The 16,561-nt window shown below is 41.6% G+C and overlaps 1 protein-coding gene across 2 annotated transcripts in view; it reads right to left on the bottom strand.

The window, feature by feature from the left end:
- Positions 1-16,561, bottom strand: part of LOC101944712 (olfactory receptor 52E4-like) — a 103,997-nt gene that overhangs the window by 78,048 nt on the left and 9,388 nt on the right. The window lies entirely within an intron of this gene.

The following is a 16,561-nucleotide window of genomic DNA, read 5'->3' as shown; positions in this document are numbered from 1 at the left end:
GGGTGAGCTTATCTGTATTCAGTTTGATTAGACATAGATTTGCACATTTTATTTTATTTTGCTTGGTGACTTACCTTGTTCTGTCTGTTACTACTTGGAACCACTTAAATTCTACTTTCTGTATTTAATAAAATAACTTTTTACTTATTAATTAACTCAGAGTATGTATTAATACCTGGAGGAGCAAACAACTGTGCATATCTCTCTATCAGTGTTATAGAGGGCGAAAAATTTATGAGTTTACCCTGCATAAGCTTTATACAGGGTAAAACAGATTTATTTGGGTTTAGACCCCATTGGGAGTTGGGCATCTGAGTGCTAAAGACAAGAAGATGTCTGTGAGCTGTTTTCAGGTAAACCTGCAGCTTTGGGCAAGTAATTCAGACCCTGGGTCTTTGTTGGAGCAGACAGGAGTGACTGGCTCAGCAAGACAGGGTGCTGGAGTCCTGAGCTGGCAGGGAAAACAGGAGCAGAGGTAGTCTTGACAAATCAGGTGGCAGCTTCCATGGGGTTTCTGTGATCCAACCCATCACAGGGCATACCAAGGAATTCCACTACATGGCCAGCAATAACATGGGCAACAAAAGTTTCGGTGGCATGAGAAGGCTGCCACTGAACAAATATACAACCAAACCCCCTTAATCACCTTCCCAGAGATTGAGCCAGGCAGCGCTCGGTTTGCAAGGAAGCTACGTTTTTTTGGGATTTGCCATGAAGATGATGATGATGACTTATGGGAGGAATGGCTCCCCAGATACTGTGACAAAAGGTCCATTGATCCAGTAATGTGTATGAGGCTGATGTCTAACAAACAGAAAGCACAGTTGATACTTGCTGAAGAAGGAAAGCAACAGGGACATTTTCAGTGGGTCACATATTTTGTGTGTTATGGTGTGACAGGGCGCAGTCGCCCCGCACTGGATGGGGAAGGGTTAACCCTACATTTTGGGCTGAGGAAGCTATTAATATGGGCAGAATATTTACCAGTACAAATGAGTATTTGGGTTCAATTTGTCTGATGTTCAGCAGCTTATTTGAGAAAGAATTACACAAGCAGTTTAAGGTTATATAATGCATGTCTTCTTAGTGAGCCTCAATTCCCCAAGCATATACCCTCAGTAACTATGTTAGCCTTACACAGTATCCTGATTGGAAAAATGATTTGAAATGATGACCTCTTCTCTTCTCAGTCATCAGGTCTATCAAAGATCCCCCGAGGCAAGGCCTTGACTGCATAGAGACCCTCTAGTTTAAAGTCCTACAAGGATCCCATGCAGCAGAATCTTTCCTATTCTGTCTTATGGCATTCCAGACCTCTTCAGATAATAATTAAGGAATCCCCCACAACACTAACTTACTTTGCTTAATGTTTATAACTTTTTCTCTCAAAGGAGTCACATGTCCCAGAAACATGCCCTATGGGTGTTTCATTACTAATTTTCTCCTAATTAATATTTTGGAAGGGGGTTGGAGAGGAGGTATTTGTTATGGGACATTCCATATGTTTTATGAAAATATATTTATGAATGTGAACATGAAATAACTGAAATATGCTTTATGCTAATTACCCCTTGTATGATATATGTCTGAAGTTAGAAACATAAGGTATAAACTTGTATAACTTATGTAATTATGAAAAGCAAGGGTCATTAAGGATACTTCAGAAACTTGATGACTCTTAAGCAAGAAACCAGAAGCTGTGAATGGCTTTGTTTTCATGTAACTGTCCTGTGGATGTGTGGGCCAGCCCATGCAGTATGGAGATGGGGATCTTCCAGAGACATGTGACCAGGTCACCTGGTACTGGAGCAATCTTAAAACATGTACTTTTCCATGAGGAGATGGGAGGGGGGTGTCAAACTGAGACAAAGGACTCCTGCCTTTGGCCAAATCTATATAAGGGTGTTGAGCAGGACAAAGGAGAGTGCCAGTGATGAGGAAACCCCTGCTTACCAACTAAGACATCTCCTGGAACTAACAAAGACTGAACGAGGGGGAAGGATTGGGCCCAGACTAGGAATGAGTCTAATCTGTAAAAGAAGTTTATTGGAACATCTTTGAAGATGAGATATTACATGTAACCAGTTTCTTAGTAAATTAAGCTTAGCCTTGTGTGTTTGTTTTATTTTGCTTAGTGACTTACTTTGTTCTGTATGCAATCTTTTACAATCACTTAAATCCTACTATTTATACTTAATAAAATCACTTTTGTTTATTAATAAACCCAGTGTAAGAAATTGTTACCTGTGCATACCTCTCTTTACTTCAAGAAGGAGGGCAAATAATATGAACTCACACTGAACAAAAGTTTATATAATGTAAGACGAATTTATCTGGTGTTCAGGCTCCCAGAAAGTCTGCACACTGGGTGCTGTGGCAAGTCCCTTTTAACTGAGAAGCCCCAGGGCTGATTGAATCTCAGTACCTGTCTTCTGCAGAGGGCTGTTGCCCTAACTCTGGGTCTGTGCTGGAGGAGACCTGGAGGGTCTGGCTCATCAAGACAGAGGTGAGGATGCCCATTCTGGCAGAGGGGTTATTCTCAGTGGAACCCAACACATCAAGTTACAGTCTCAAGGGGGTCTCTGTGACTGAACCCATAACAGAGATTGATCCACGTTTACCTTCTCACCAATCATTCACTCAAGCTCCTACAGTGATGTTCTTCGAAGGGGTCATCTTTCCGAAGCTCACTGACTGTGTGTTACTACATTTTCTTTGCTTTGCAAGCTGGCATATTTACTGACAAAGGTCAGTATTAGGACATACATGCAGAATACAGCCAGCCAGTGAATTTCCACATCAATTGCCTGATGCTAAGAGAACCTGCTCCCAGAATCCTCTAGCAAATTCAGACATGTCAAGCTATACCAATATCTGTCTAACCACATTCATTTGTAACAACTTTAGTAATTCATAATAATTCAGCACCCTCCCAACAGAAGCCATGCCCCCTCCTCTCTACTTGGCATGCTCCAAATGCACTAGGATAAAAGGGAGCAGCTCAGCTCATTTTGGGGCTGACCACCAGGGTGGAAGGACATATGCTACTGGCTCCCGCCCAGGCTCAACCAAAGCCTGAGACCCGGGGAACCACAGACACATTAACCCAGGCAGATGACAAGGCACCCACAGAGGCCTCACAGAATCTGGAGTTGCCAGGAAAAGCGCAAACTGGAGAGCATGGAGACAACCAAGATGCCCAGACCACAGCAGCAGGAACTACAGTAGGAACTACAGCAGGAAGCAGCCCAGGGGAATTAGATAGTGGCCTGATAAGAGAACCGAACTTTTGAATCAGTGATTCAGTCAGAACTCCCTCACTGACTTACTGGCATACACTACAGCCACTACCTGGGCCCTGGGCTGGGGTCCAATGCAGAAGGAGGGCTGAGACGCCCCTACCGGGGCTGCCAACCCTGTTTTTTCACATGGTGGCCCCCTTCCTGACTGAAGTCGCTTTGCCGCAAAGCCTTACCACCCTGCTAATGGGGGCAAATTTACTGACTTTGGCCACTAAGCCATACTGCCCCGCTAATAGGGGCAAACCTATGGACTTTGGTCACTAGGCCTTATAGCTGTGCTGACAGGGGAGAATTTACTGACTATGGCCACTAGGCCTTATCCCCCTGCTGACTGGGTCCAAATTACCGATGGTAGCCACTGGGCCCTACAGCTCTGCTTACAGGGGTGAATTTACAGACTGTAGCCATGGGGCCTTAGTGCCTGTTGACTGTTGCAAATCTATTGCCTCTGGCCATTGGGCCACACTACCCAGGTATTAAGGGCAAGTACAATGACTTTGGCCATTAGGCCTTATTACCCTGCTAATAAGGGTGAGGATATTGACTTGGGCTTGGGAGAAGACTCAGACATGGGTTACGTATGCCACAACCCCTATATCCTAAGAGAGATGGAACGCTCTTACCCTGCACTGGACGGGGTTTTCCCCAACCGTGTCACACGTGATGGAGAATGTGGGCAGTGGCCCAGGCCTGAGGAGAAGCCTAAAGCCAATAGATTGGAGGAGGGTCTGGTTCCCCCCTCGATCGCCTTAGCATGCTAATGACATGAAATTAGCGGATACCACCATGGATTTGGATAGTCTTGAAATGGCTCCTAGAAAGCCAGTAGCAACAAGCTGCACAGCAACAACAGCAATACACACAGCTGTTGCAACAGGTGACTAGCCATCAACAGGAGATGATGTGGGAGCTGGCTATTCAGCAACCAGTGCTCATCTAATAAATGGCAGCATTCCTCCAGCTAGGAGGGCCTTTGGTTATTTCTCTACTGGACCTCAACCCGGGATCTTTACCGCTTGTCCTCCCACAAAGATTCGTGAATATGGGGCCTGGAGATGTTCCCGATGCCTTTCTTCTGACATTTGAATGGGTGGCCACTGCTTCACAATGGCCAGCGGGATACTGGGCCACCCTTCTAGCCCCTTACTTAATGGGGCCAGCACAGGTGGCCTACCACCACCCTGATCAGCAGGATGCCCTGGACTATGAAAAGGTGAAGGTGGCCATATTAGACCAGACCTGTATGAGCCGCGAGATGTACCACCAGAGATTTCATTGGGAATGGTACCCTGCAGGGGCTAGTCAGTGAGTGGTGGCTCAATGTCTCCAGGACTACGCTTGGCAATAACTAGAGCCCAACAAGTGGTCTAATGCTCAGGTGGCAGAAATGGTAATTCTGTAACAGTTCACGTGAATCCTCCCAGCGAGGAGGAAGGAGTGGTTGCGTAGACACCGCCTCACAACACTTACAGAAGCAGTAGGACTGACGAAAGATTACTTGGCAGCTGAGACTAAGGAACCCTGACTCCAAAAGATGGAGGAATTCCACTGGGAGGATTACAATGCCTGTTGGGAGTCCTGACTAAGAGCACTGACCCAAATAAGAAGCCAACTGCTGCCCGAGGTCTTACATGGTGGGACAAGACCCCTGTGACATTATCTAATTGATTTATGACCATATAGATCATTATTGCAACCACTGTCATATAGTTGCAACAAATCTTGTACAAGGGGGTCAAGTGAGACGTCTATGAAAAGTTTGTAAGTTGCTGGTTATGATTACGCTGGTTATGTTTGTATTCATGTACTATTTTGGTATTTGAAGTTATGATTATTGTCTGTGTACTTGTATTTCAATATGCTCGATTCTGAGTAGCACCAGTAAAGCATTTGCCTACCTTATTGAGAACTTAAGTGGCTCATCAAGAGACACTTTACCGACAGCGGACCTTGGGAGATGCCAATCCACATCTAATGAGCCTTCCTGGAAACGTTCAAAATGGAACCAGCTGGGAAGATCACCTTCAACAACTCTCTAAGGTCCTCCACACATTTTGGTAGGCAGAACTCACAGCAAATCCAACTAGACTATAGAGAAAGAGGCTTTAGTCCATTGAATGGGCCATAGACTCTCTACAATACTTCCTTTTAGGGAATACCTTTTGGCTGGTTACTGACCATGCACCATGGTATAGTGGCACACACACCTGCCACTACCAGGACCCTTGTGGCAGGGAAAACTCCACAGCAGCCCAACACTGTAGCATTTAATTTCAGAAAGGGGAACTTTCACACAAAAATGAGGAGGTTCGTGAAACAGAAATTAAAAGGTACAGTACCAGAAGTAAAACCCCTGCAAGCTGCGTGGAATCTTTTTAAAGACACCATAATAGAAGCTCAACTTAAATGTATACCCCAACTTAAAAAAAACATAATAAAATAACCAAAAAAGAGCCACACTGGTTAAACAACAAAGTTAAAGAAGCAGTGAGAGGCAAAAAGGCATCCTTTAAAAGTGGAAGATAAATCCTAATGAGGAAACTAGAAAAGAGCATAAACTCCAGCAAATGAAGTGTAAAAATATAATTAGAAAGACCAAAAAAGAATTTGAAGAACAACTAGCCAAAGACTCCAAAAGTAATAGCAATTATTTTAAAAATACATCAGAAGCAGAAAGCCTGCTAAACAACCAGTGGGGCCACTGGACAATCGAGATATTAAAGGAGTACTCAAAGACAATAAGGCCATTGCGGAGAAACTAAATGAATTCTTTGCATCGGTCTTTACAGTTGAGGATGTGAGATTCCCAAACCTGAGTCATTCTTTTTGGGTGACAGATCTGAGGAACTGTCCCAAATTGAGGTGTCATTAGAGGAGGATTTGGAACAAATTGATAAACTAAACAGTAATAAGTCTGCAGGACCTGATGGTATTCACCCAAGAGCTTGGAAGGAACTCAAATGTGAAATTGCAGGACTACTAACTGTCATCTGTAAATTATCATTTAAATCAGCTTCTGTACCAGATGACTGGAGGATAGCTAATGTGATGCCAATTTTTTAAAAGGGTTCCAGAGGTGACCCTGGAAATTACAGGCCCGTAAGCCTCACTTCAGTACCGGACAAATTGTTTGAAACTATCGTAAAGAACAAAATTGTCAGACACATAGATGAATGTGCAGCGGCAGCCAAAAAGGTGAACAGAATGTTGGGACTCATCAAGAAAGAGATAGATAGTAAGATATATTGGAATTGGATAAGGTTCATAAAAGGGCAACAAAAATGATCAGGGGTATACAATGGCTTCGAAATTAGGAGAGATTAATAAGATTGGGACTTTTCAGCTTGGAAAAAAGGTGTTTGGGGGGAGGTATGATAGAGGTCTATAAAATCATGAGTGGTATAGAGAAAGTAAACAAGGAAGTGTTATTTACTCCTTCTCATAATACAAAAACAAGGGGCCACCAAAGAAAATTAATAGGTAGCAGGTTTAAAAGAAACACAAGAAAGTATTTTTTCATGCAATGCACTGTCAAACTCTGGAACTCCTTGCCAGAGGGTGTTGTGAAGGCCAATACTATAATGGGGTTCAAAAGGGAGCTAGTTAGATTCAGGGAGGATAGGTCCATCAATCGCTATTAGCCAGGATGGGCAGGAATGGTGTCTCTAGCCTCTGTTTGCCAGAAGCTGGGACTGGGTGACAGGGCATGGATCACTTGATGATAACCTGTCTGTTCCTTCCCTTTGGGGCACCTGCCATTGGCCACTGTCATAGAACAGGATACTGGGCTTGATGGACCTTCAGTCTGACTCAGTATGGACATTCTTATTTTCTTATGTTCATAGAGAGCACATTTAAAAAGTTTGAGGAGGATACCAAGCTGGGAGGGGTTGCAAGTGCTTTGGATGACAGGAGTAAAATTGAAAATGATCAGAACAAAGTGGAGAAATGGTTTGAAGTAAATAGGATGAAGTTTAATAAAGACAAATACAAAGTGCTCCACATAGGAAGGAACAATCAGCTTCACACACACAAAATGGGAAATGACTGCCTAGGAAGAAGTACCGCAGAAAGGGATCTAGGGGTCATAGTGAACCATAAGCTAAATATGAGTCAACAGTGTAACGCTGTTACAAAAAAAGTGAACATCATTCTGGGATGTATTAGAATGAGTGTTGTAAGCAAGACATGAGATGTAATTCTTCTGCTCTGCTTTGGGCTGATTAGGCCTCAACTGGAGTATCATGTCCAGTTCTGGGTGCTACAATTCAAGAAAGATGTTGACAAACTGGAGAAAGTCTAGAGAAGAGTAATAAAAATGATTAAAGGTCTAGAAAATATAACCTATGAGGGAAGATTGAAAAAAATGGGTTTGTTTAGTTTGGAAAAAGAAGACTGAGAGGGGACATGATAACAGTTTTCAATACATAAGAGGCTGTCACAAGGAGAAGGGAGAAGAATTGTTCTTCTTAACCTCTGAGGATAGTACAAGAAGCAATGGGCTTAAATTGCAGCAAGGGAGGTCTAGGTTGGACATTAGGAAAAACTTCTTAACTGTCAGGGTGGTTAAGCCCCGGAATAAATTGCCTAGAGGGTTGTGGAACTCCATAATTGGAGATTTTTAAGAGCAGGTTAGACAAACATCTGTCAGGGATGGTCTAGATAATCCTTATTCCTGCCATGAGTGCAGGGGACTGGACTAGATGATCTCTCGAGGTCCCTTCCAGTCCTATAATTCTGACTCTACGATTTTTGTGAAAAGCTTTTAGACATGTTAGGAGTAGTAAACCAGAAGCCCTTTCGGGATACTGCTTCTCTGCTCACAGCTGTAAAAAGCTCAAAGCTTGTCACAGCAGGGAAATGATAATTAACCTGGTCTGCTCTGTGGAAGGGGAAACTGAGGCACATCAGCTCATGGCATTGATAAATATCTGTACTGAGTTATCACCAGTTGGAAAAGCACAATGGTTAATAATGTGGCACAGACACAATGAGAGATTTCCTAGCAACCCAGAGAAATGACACTCATGGACTTCTGAGATCACTAGGCTGATCTACAAAGCGTTACAATGTACACAGAACTTGTGGGGTATTACAAAGCAATACCATGGCACTGCCATATTTAACATGGTGATATGATTATGATGTGTTTTATACAAAGTATATCATGTAAGGTATCAATGGAAATGTTATGATTTGCTGAATATGGTTACCCTATTTGCATACATGTATCATTTTTGTACCTAAAGTTATGAACATTGACTCTGTCCCAGTATTTCAAATGTGTTTGCTCCCAAGTAACACTCAGACCGTAGTTTACATCCAGTCTAGCCAGCACATAGTGGATGAACCATTCAAGGTAATGGCCCATTAAGAAACATGATTGGCCTTAGAAGAAGCTAATCGACATCTGATGAACTTTCCTTGGAACATCCTAGCCAGGATATGAGTAATGTGCCTTGATATGAATTATCAAAGAATGCAAGGCCATGTGACCAGTTCAACTTGTGTCTGTACTTTTCTGCTAACTCTGCTGAAGGCTTTTGCTTGGAAAAATGAAGTTCCCTCCACATGGCAAAAGCTATGACAGGAGGAAGGGACATCATCACTTGGTCTCACTCCCTCCACAAGTCAACACCTTTAAACACCTTAGGAACAAGAACTGAACTGGGGATGTGGCCCGAGCCAGAAGGGATTTCTAGCCTGTGTATGGAAGATTGGTGGACTGTTTGTACCATGAGGGTGAGACACGGCTTGATGCAAACCCTGTCTAGTGTATAGAACTTAAAATGCAGTTTCATTTATTTATTAGGTAACCAACTTTGATCTTTCATCACTACGCTATTACTTATAATCACTTAAAAGCTATCATTCTGTATAATAAATCTGTTTTATATCTTTTCACCTAAAACAGTATGTTGTTAGCAATGTTTGTTCAAAATCTGTAAGGGAAGTCTGCTCAGGAACAGGGGCTGGTGCATTGTCCTCTTCACATTGAGGGAGAGGTGGACTAATTAACAAAGTCACATAGGTCAGGCTTTGACCAGGGCAAGATGGTACAGCTCTGGGGAACTATCCTGGGAAACTGGGAGGAACTGGCTGGAATCTCTCTATTATTGGTTAACGAGTGGCTAGTGAAAGTTTTCATGTAACTGTAGCTGGGTGTGTCTCTGTCTGGATTTTTGCAAGACCTGGGGAGGATTGTGGCTTCCCACAGCCTCACAATGTGAAGGGGTCACAGATTGGCATGCAAGAGGGCTCAGTGGTTGCACCCCGGGGAAGTCTGTCACACCCACCAATGAATAAGTCCTTCTAGACCATTTCCCACTTGTCATGCGATCAGTTACTGACAGAGAGACTGTGGTTATGGCAGGGAAGCCAGAACTCTTCAGTTCTGTTTGTCATCCTCTCTGTGACCTTGGCAAGTCACATGTCCCTTTGCCTCTATTTACCTATCTGTATATTGAGGAACTGTTCATGGTGACTTTCGTTTGCTAAGAGTTTAGAAGATCCTTAAATGAAAGTATAATGACAGTTACTAATGAAAATTACTGATCTCTGATCCCTTAGCCGTCAGAAAGTGTTAATGTCTCCCTTCAGTCATCTTTTCCATAACTGTCTATCTACTATCTACCCATCCAACCTGGAAATTTACAGGATATCAGACCATATGGAGACATAGACATTATCCCTGGTTTTCTTACTAATCAACTATAATTGTAAAATGTACAGAAATAAACAGAACAGCCAATAATATAATTTTTTAAATATACACAAATACACAGAACAGCCAATTTCTCTCTAACTCAGCACAGAGCCCAAGAGTTCTCATCTCCCTTTGGGAAGGTCCCTTATTTGCTGTTTACACAGAAGTGCAGACATGGAAAGAGAGAGATTCGCTAGAGTATCTCCAGTCTCTGGCCTGTTTACATTCAGATGCCGCTTCTCCCCTAGAGGCTGAGCGAATCCCCCCTGGGATTGCACAGAGACATATTATAAACAGTGCAGATGCCTGTGACTTCTCTTCTTGTCTGATGCTGCTGCAGATTCTGGGGTGAGAAAGGCGTGGGACACGGCTACCTGAGAGGGATTCCCAGGGAAGACACTTCCATCTCAGGATTCAAAGGTACCCATCTCTTTCTGAGGAGATCTCCAGCTCCACAAACCTAATGTAATGTGTGTATGGTGGGATAGAGTGTAAGTCTGTGGTCCTTTCTGCTCTGCACACCCATTAAACATCTCAAAGACCTTGGTATGTGTGATGAATTTTCTCCAGTATCACAGGCCAAAATATCACCTTTTGCTGCGGCTCCCCATCTGGTTGAAAGCCTCTGGTCCAACATGGCTGCATTTCAGTGGCAGAGGGGATCCTTCAGGATGACAGGTGTTAGTGGATGTATAACATAAGGTCAAATTCTGAGGCCGTGACCCGTAGTTTACTGAGGCAAAACTGCCCTTGGAGTAAGAACTGAGTAAACACCTCAGGATCCAGCTGTGTGTTAATATACAGACACTGTCACCACCTCCCCTTGCATCTCAGGGCTCTGGCTGTTAATGGGGGAGGGGAGCTGTTAGCTCACTTTTATCTGCTGGAAAGGACGGAGTTGCCAGGGCTCCTCACTGGAACAATGATAAGAATTTTTCAACATGGGCAAGACATCTTCTCTGCTAGCTTCATTCGAGAAGTCAGCTGAAATGTTATCTCTGAAACTTAAAAAAACATAATTCAGCCTGAAGCAGACACCCAGCTTGGGAAATTTCAGTCCAAATGCTTAATGTTTGGCAAACTTATGAGCAACTGAAAATGAGGTCTCTTAATTGAAGGTGTCAGAGAACCTTAAGTAAAGTTGGTTCCACCAGCACCACCTACAATGGCAATCCATTTGTGAGTCCTATTCACCTAAGTTCTTTGTTCCAATAATGTCTGTGGCAAGGAGTTGCACAGGCCAAATATATATTATGTAAACTGTTTTCTTTGATCAATGTTATATGTTCAGACTGTCAATGTAATTGAAAGTTCCCTTATACTCCAATTCTAGAAGTCTAAATAATAAAATGGGTGAACCAGAGGGCTTCATATTAAATGAGGATATTGATATAATTGGCATTAAAGAAACTTGGTGGAATGAAGCTAATCAATGGGATACAGTAATACCAGGGAACAAAATATATTGGAAGGATAGAACAGGGCGTGCTGGTGGGGAAGTGACATTATATGTGAAAGAAATCCTAGAATCAAATGAAATAAAAATCATAAATGTATCAAACAGTACCATAGAATCTCTATGGATGGAAATTCCATGCTCTAATAATAACAATATAGCGGTAGGGATATATTACCGACCACATGACCTGGATGGTGATAGTGAATGTGAAATGCTCAGGGATATTAGAGGTTATTGAAATAAAAATCTCAATTATAATAGGGGATTTCATTTATCCCCATATTGACTGGGTACATGTCACCTCAGAATGGGATGCAGTTGACACCTTAAATGATTGATTCTTGGAGAAGCTGGTCCTGGAACCCAACAGAGGAGAGGGAATTCCTGATTTAGTCCTAAATGGAGCACAGGATCTGGTCCAAGAGGTGAATATAGCTAGACCTCTTGGTGATAGTGGCAGGAAAAACACCACAGCAGCCCAACACTGTAGCATTTAATTTCAGAAAGGGGAACTACACAAAAATGAGGAGGTTAGTGAAACAGAAATTAAAGGGTACAGTGCCAAAAGAGAAAACTCTGCAAGTGTCATGGAAACTTTTTAAAGACACAATAATAGAGAATCTACGTGAATGTATACCCCAAATTAAAAAGCATTGTAAGAGAACAAAAAAAAAAAAAAAAGAACCACCGTGGCTAAACAACAAAGTAAAAGAAGAAGTGAAAGTTAAATCCTATTTAGGAAAATAGAAAGGAGCATAAACACTGGCAGATGAAGTGTAAAAATACAATTAAGAAAGCCAAAAAAGAATTTGAGGATCAGTTAGCCAAATACTCAAAAAGTATTAGCAAATTTTTTTTTAGTACATTGGAAGCAGAAAGCCTGCTAAACAACCAGTGGGGCCACTGGACAATTGCGGTGCTAAAGGAGCACTCAGGGATGAAAAGGCCATTGCAGAGAAACTAAATGAATTCTTTGCATCAGTCTTCACAGCTGAGGATGTGAGGGAGATTCCCAAACCTGAGATATTCCTTTTTGGGTGACAGATCTGAGGAACTGTCCCAGATTGAGATATCATTAGAGGAGGTTTTAGAAGAAATTGATAAATTAAACAGCAATAAGTCACTAGGACCAGATGTTCTGTAAGAACTAAAATGTGAACTTGCAGAAGTATTAACTGTAGTCTGTAACCCATCATTTAAATCAGCTTCTGTACCAGATGACTGTAGGATAGGTAATTTGATGCCAATTTTTGAAAAGGGCTCCAGAGGAGATCCTGGCAATTACAGGCCTGTAAGCCTGATGTCAGTGGTGGGCAAACTGGTTGAAACTATAATAAAGAACAATATTATCAGACACATAGATGAACATAATTTGTTGAGGAAGAATCGACGTGGTTTTAGTAAAGGGAAATCATGCCTCACCAATCTGGTAGAATTCTTTGAGGAATGGAAAAAGGCAAATGGTGGTGTCCCCGAGGGATCTCTTCTGGGACCAGTCCTATTCAACATATTTATAAATTTTCTGGAAAAAGGGGTAAACAGTGAGGTGGCAAATTTTCAGATGATACAAAATTACTAAAGATAGTTAAGACCGAGGCAGACTGCAAAGAGCTACTAAACAATCTCTCAAAATTGGGTGACTGGGAATAAAATGGCAGATTAAATTTAATGTTGATAAATGCTTATAACACACAGTGGAAAACATAATCCCAACTCTACATATAAAATGATAGGGTCTAAATTAGCTGTTACCACTCAAGAAAGAGAGCTTGGAGTCATTGTGGATAGTTCTCTGAAAACATCCACTCAATGTGCAGCAGCAGTCAAAAAAGCAAACGGAGTGCTGGGAATAAATTAAGAAAGGGGTAGATAATAGGACTGAAAATATCATCTTGCTCTATATAAATCCATGGTACGCCCACATCTTGAATACTGTTTGCAGATGTGTTCGCCCCATCTCAAAAAAATATATTGGAATTGGAAAAAGACAATGAAAATGATGAGGGATATGGAACGGCTTCTGTATGAGGAGAGATTAGTAAAACTGGGACCTTTCAGCTTAGAAAATAGACGGCTAAGGGGGGATATGATTGAGGTCCATAAAATAATGACTGGTGTAGAGAAAGTAGATAAGGAAGTGGTGTTTACTCCTTCTCATAACACAAGAACTAGGGGTCACCAAATGAAATTAATAAGCAGCAGGTTTAAAACAAATAAAATAAATTATTTCTTCACACAACACACAGTCAACCTGTGAAACTCCTTGCCAGAGGATGTTTTGAAGGCCAAGACCATAACAGGGTTGAAAAAAAAACTAGATAAATTCATGGAGGATAGATCCATCAATGGCTATTAGCCTTGATGGGCAAGGATGGTGTCCCTAGCCTCTGTTTGACAGAGGCTGGGAATGGGCCACAGGGGATGGATCACTTGATGATTGCTTGTTCTGTTCATTCCTTCTGGGGCACCTGGCACTGGCCACTGTCAGAAGGCAGGATACAGGGCTAGATGGACTTTTGCTCTGACCCAGTGTGGCCATTTTTATGTTCTTATGTTCCCTTATTAATGTGTTATGAGAAAGAGTAAATATAAATGCCTGATCTACATTCTTTATTAACAGATTCATAGGGTTTAAAGTCAAAAGGGACAATTAGATCATCCAGTCTGACCTTCTTTATAACACAGGCCTTTTAATTTCACCATCTTACCCTTGTATTAAACCCCTTGACTTGTGTTTGACTAAGGCCTGGTCTAAACTGGGATTTTACATCACAGAATCATAGCACCACAGGATGAGAACGGATCTCAAGGGTCAGCTAGTCTAATTCCCTGCCAAGATGCAGGATTTTTGTGTCTAGAGCATCCTAAACAGATGAAAGAGCTTTCATTATTTTCCAAGGCACCTCTTCCATTGACCTACTGTGCTTAAAGTTAGGAATTTTGACCTGAGAGTTAATCTAAATTTGCTCTGCTGTAGTTTGAACCCATTGCCACTTGTCATGTCCTCTCTTAATCTCCTTTTTTCCAAACTAAACATGACCAGTTCCTTTGGCCTTTGCTGGTATGACTTGCATTCCATCCTTTTGGTCATCTTTGTCACTCTCCTCTTGATCCTCTCCAGTTTCTCTACACCTTTCTATATAGCAGTGAACAAAATTGGACACAGTATTCCTTCTGAGGCCTAACCAGCACTATCACACTCCCATGACTTGCTCTCTTTGCCTCTGCTAATACAACAAACATTGCATTTGCCTTTTTTTGCAACAGCAGATACATCCACACCCCTGAGAAATGTAGCTATGTCCTCCTAACCCTGGAGTAGACAGCATCAACCTCGCTACCACCTTCAGGGGAGGTAGATTACCTACACTGATGGGAGAACCCCTGTCATCGGTGTAAGTGCTGTCTACACTGAAGTGTTATGGCAAGGCTGCTGTAGCTGTTTAAGTGGTTCTGGAGACATGGGTAGTTGGAGAATTTACCACTTCCCTTTGCAGTTTGTTCCAATTGTTAATCATTCTTAGTGCTAAACATTTGGCCCTCACTTCCAACTGGAATTTCTCTGCATTCAGATTCCAGCCATTAGACCTTGCTCTGCCTTTCTCTGCTAGATTACACAGACCACTTTGCACAATGTTTTTTCACCAATGCCTTGTAGTAATTTTCTATTTGCTTTTAGATCGTTGATGAAAATATTGATTAGCTTCAGCCCTAGAACTAATCCCTGCAGACCACCAATTGGAACACCTCTATTCGCTGGCAATAGCCTGTTGACACCTTCTTTCTGAGATCAGCCAGTTAGTTAGTTTTTAGTCCATTTAAAGTATGCTTTACTGATATTGTAGAGTGTTCATTTTTATCTGAATATTTTCCCCATGAAATGAAATGCCTCAGATAGCCTTGATCAACTAAACAAATATTCCCATTAAAGAATGAAATCGGGTTTGTTTGACAAGACCTGTTTACCATAACCCATGTTGTTGATTGACATTAATTATATTCCTAGACTTTTTTGTAATGAATCACATACCGGCTTCTCCACTGTTTCCTAACCATGTGAATTTAACTTTTCCTTTTTTAAAATAGTTTATTTTAACACAGAACTGTTAGGAATTTGCTTTGTTTTATTCTGCTGCTGCCTGACTGTGTACCTCTGTGTCCAGATGAGATGTGTGACTGCTCTGTCACTTAGTAACTGCCTGATTGCGTACATCCAATTCTGAATCAGATGTATGGTTGATCAATCAGTTTCTAACTCTTGTGTTTGTAACTCTAAGGTTCTACTGCAAATATTGTTTAACCCCCTGCTTGACAGCTAATGGACTGGAAAGGTTTTCATCAGCTCATATGATATACTGCTTCTTTCCAAATGCAGAACAAAAGTATTTCTTGAAGGCATCCACTTTTTCTGTAATATTAACAAGATTCTTTTCTCAATCCAGGAATGGGCACAAACCTTTTCTAGGAATTCTTTTGGTCTTAATATTCTTAATAACCACCTTTTTGTTATCCTTATCCCTGCCAAGCATGGATTTTTCCCTGATGTCTTTAATGTCCTTTTTCAATTTTCATAACTTCTAAATTGTATTGCTGATTTTATATTTTTCCGTGTTCCCATTTGTTGTACATTTCTGTTTTCCCGCTAATGGCTGCCTTCACTTTTCACTGAACTGGGTTTTTCTCCTACGTTCTCTGCTTTCTTGATGGCGGAATTGTGATTTTTTCTGTATCTAATAATCTTTTCTTAAAGAACCTTTAATATTCATCCCCATTTTACTGTCTAAATATTTCCTTCCAATCAGTTTTGCTGTTACTTTGCCTCAGCTTTGAGAATTAGCTTTTTTGAAGCACTAAATACTTATAGTTATTACTGGTTGGGAACTGTTCTTTGTTTGTCAATTTGAATGTCATCAGTTCATTCTTCATTTTGCTCTCCTCTATCATATGCCCCATTCTTTGTCTTTTATCTAAACTCAACAGTCCCACTCTTTTCATTCTGTCCACATCTGGCAGCCTCCCCCATTCTCATAGCCTGTCTTTGAAACCCCCTTTCTATCTCTTATATCTTTTATAGGGACTGGGTGACCAAAACTG

The sequence above is a fragment of the Chrysemys picta genome, chromosome 1 (assembly GCF_011386835.1).
Source record: "Chrysemys picta bellii isolate R12L10 chromosome 1, ASM1138683v2, whole genome shotgun sequence".
Taxonomy (NCBI): domain Eukaryota; kingdom Metazoa; phylum Chordata; order Testudines; family Emydidae; genus Chrysemys; species Chrysemys picta.
Note: the sequence above shows the minus strand (reverse complement) of the source record. Positions and strands in the feature narration are given on the sequence as shown.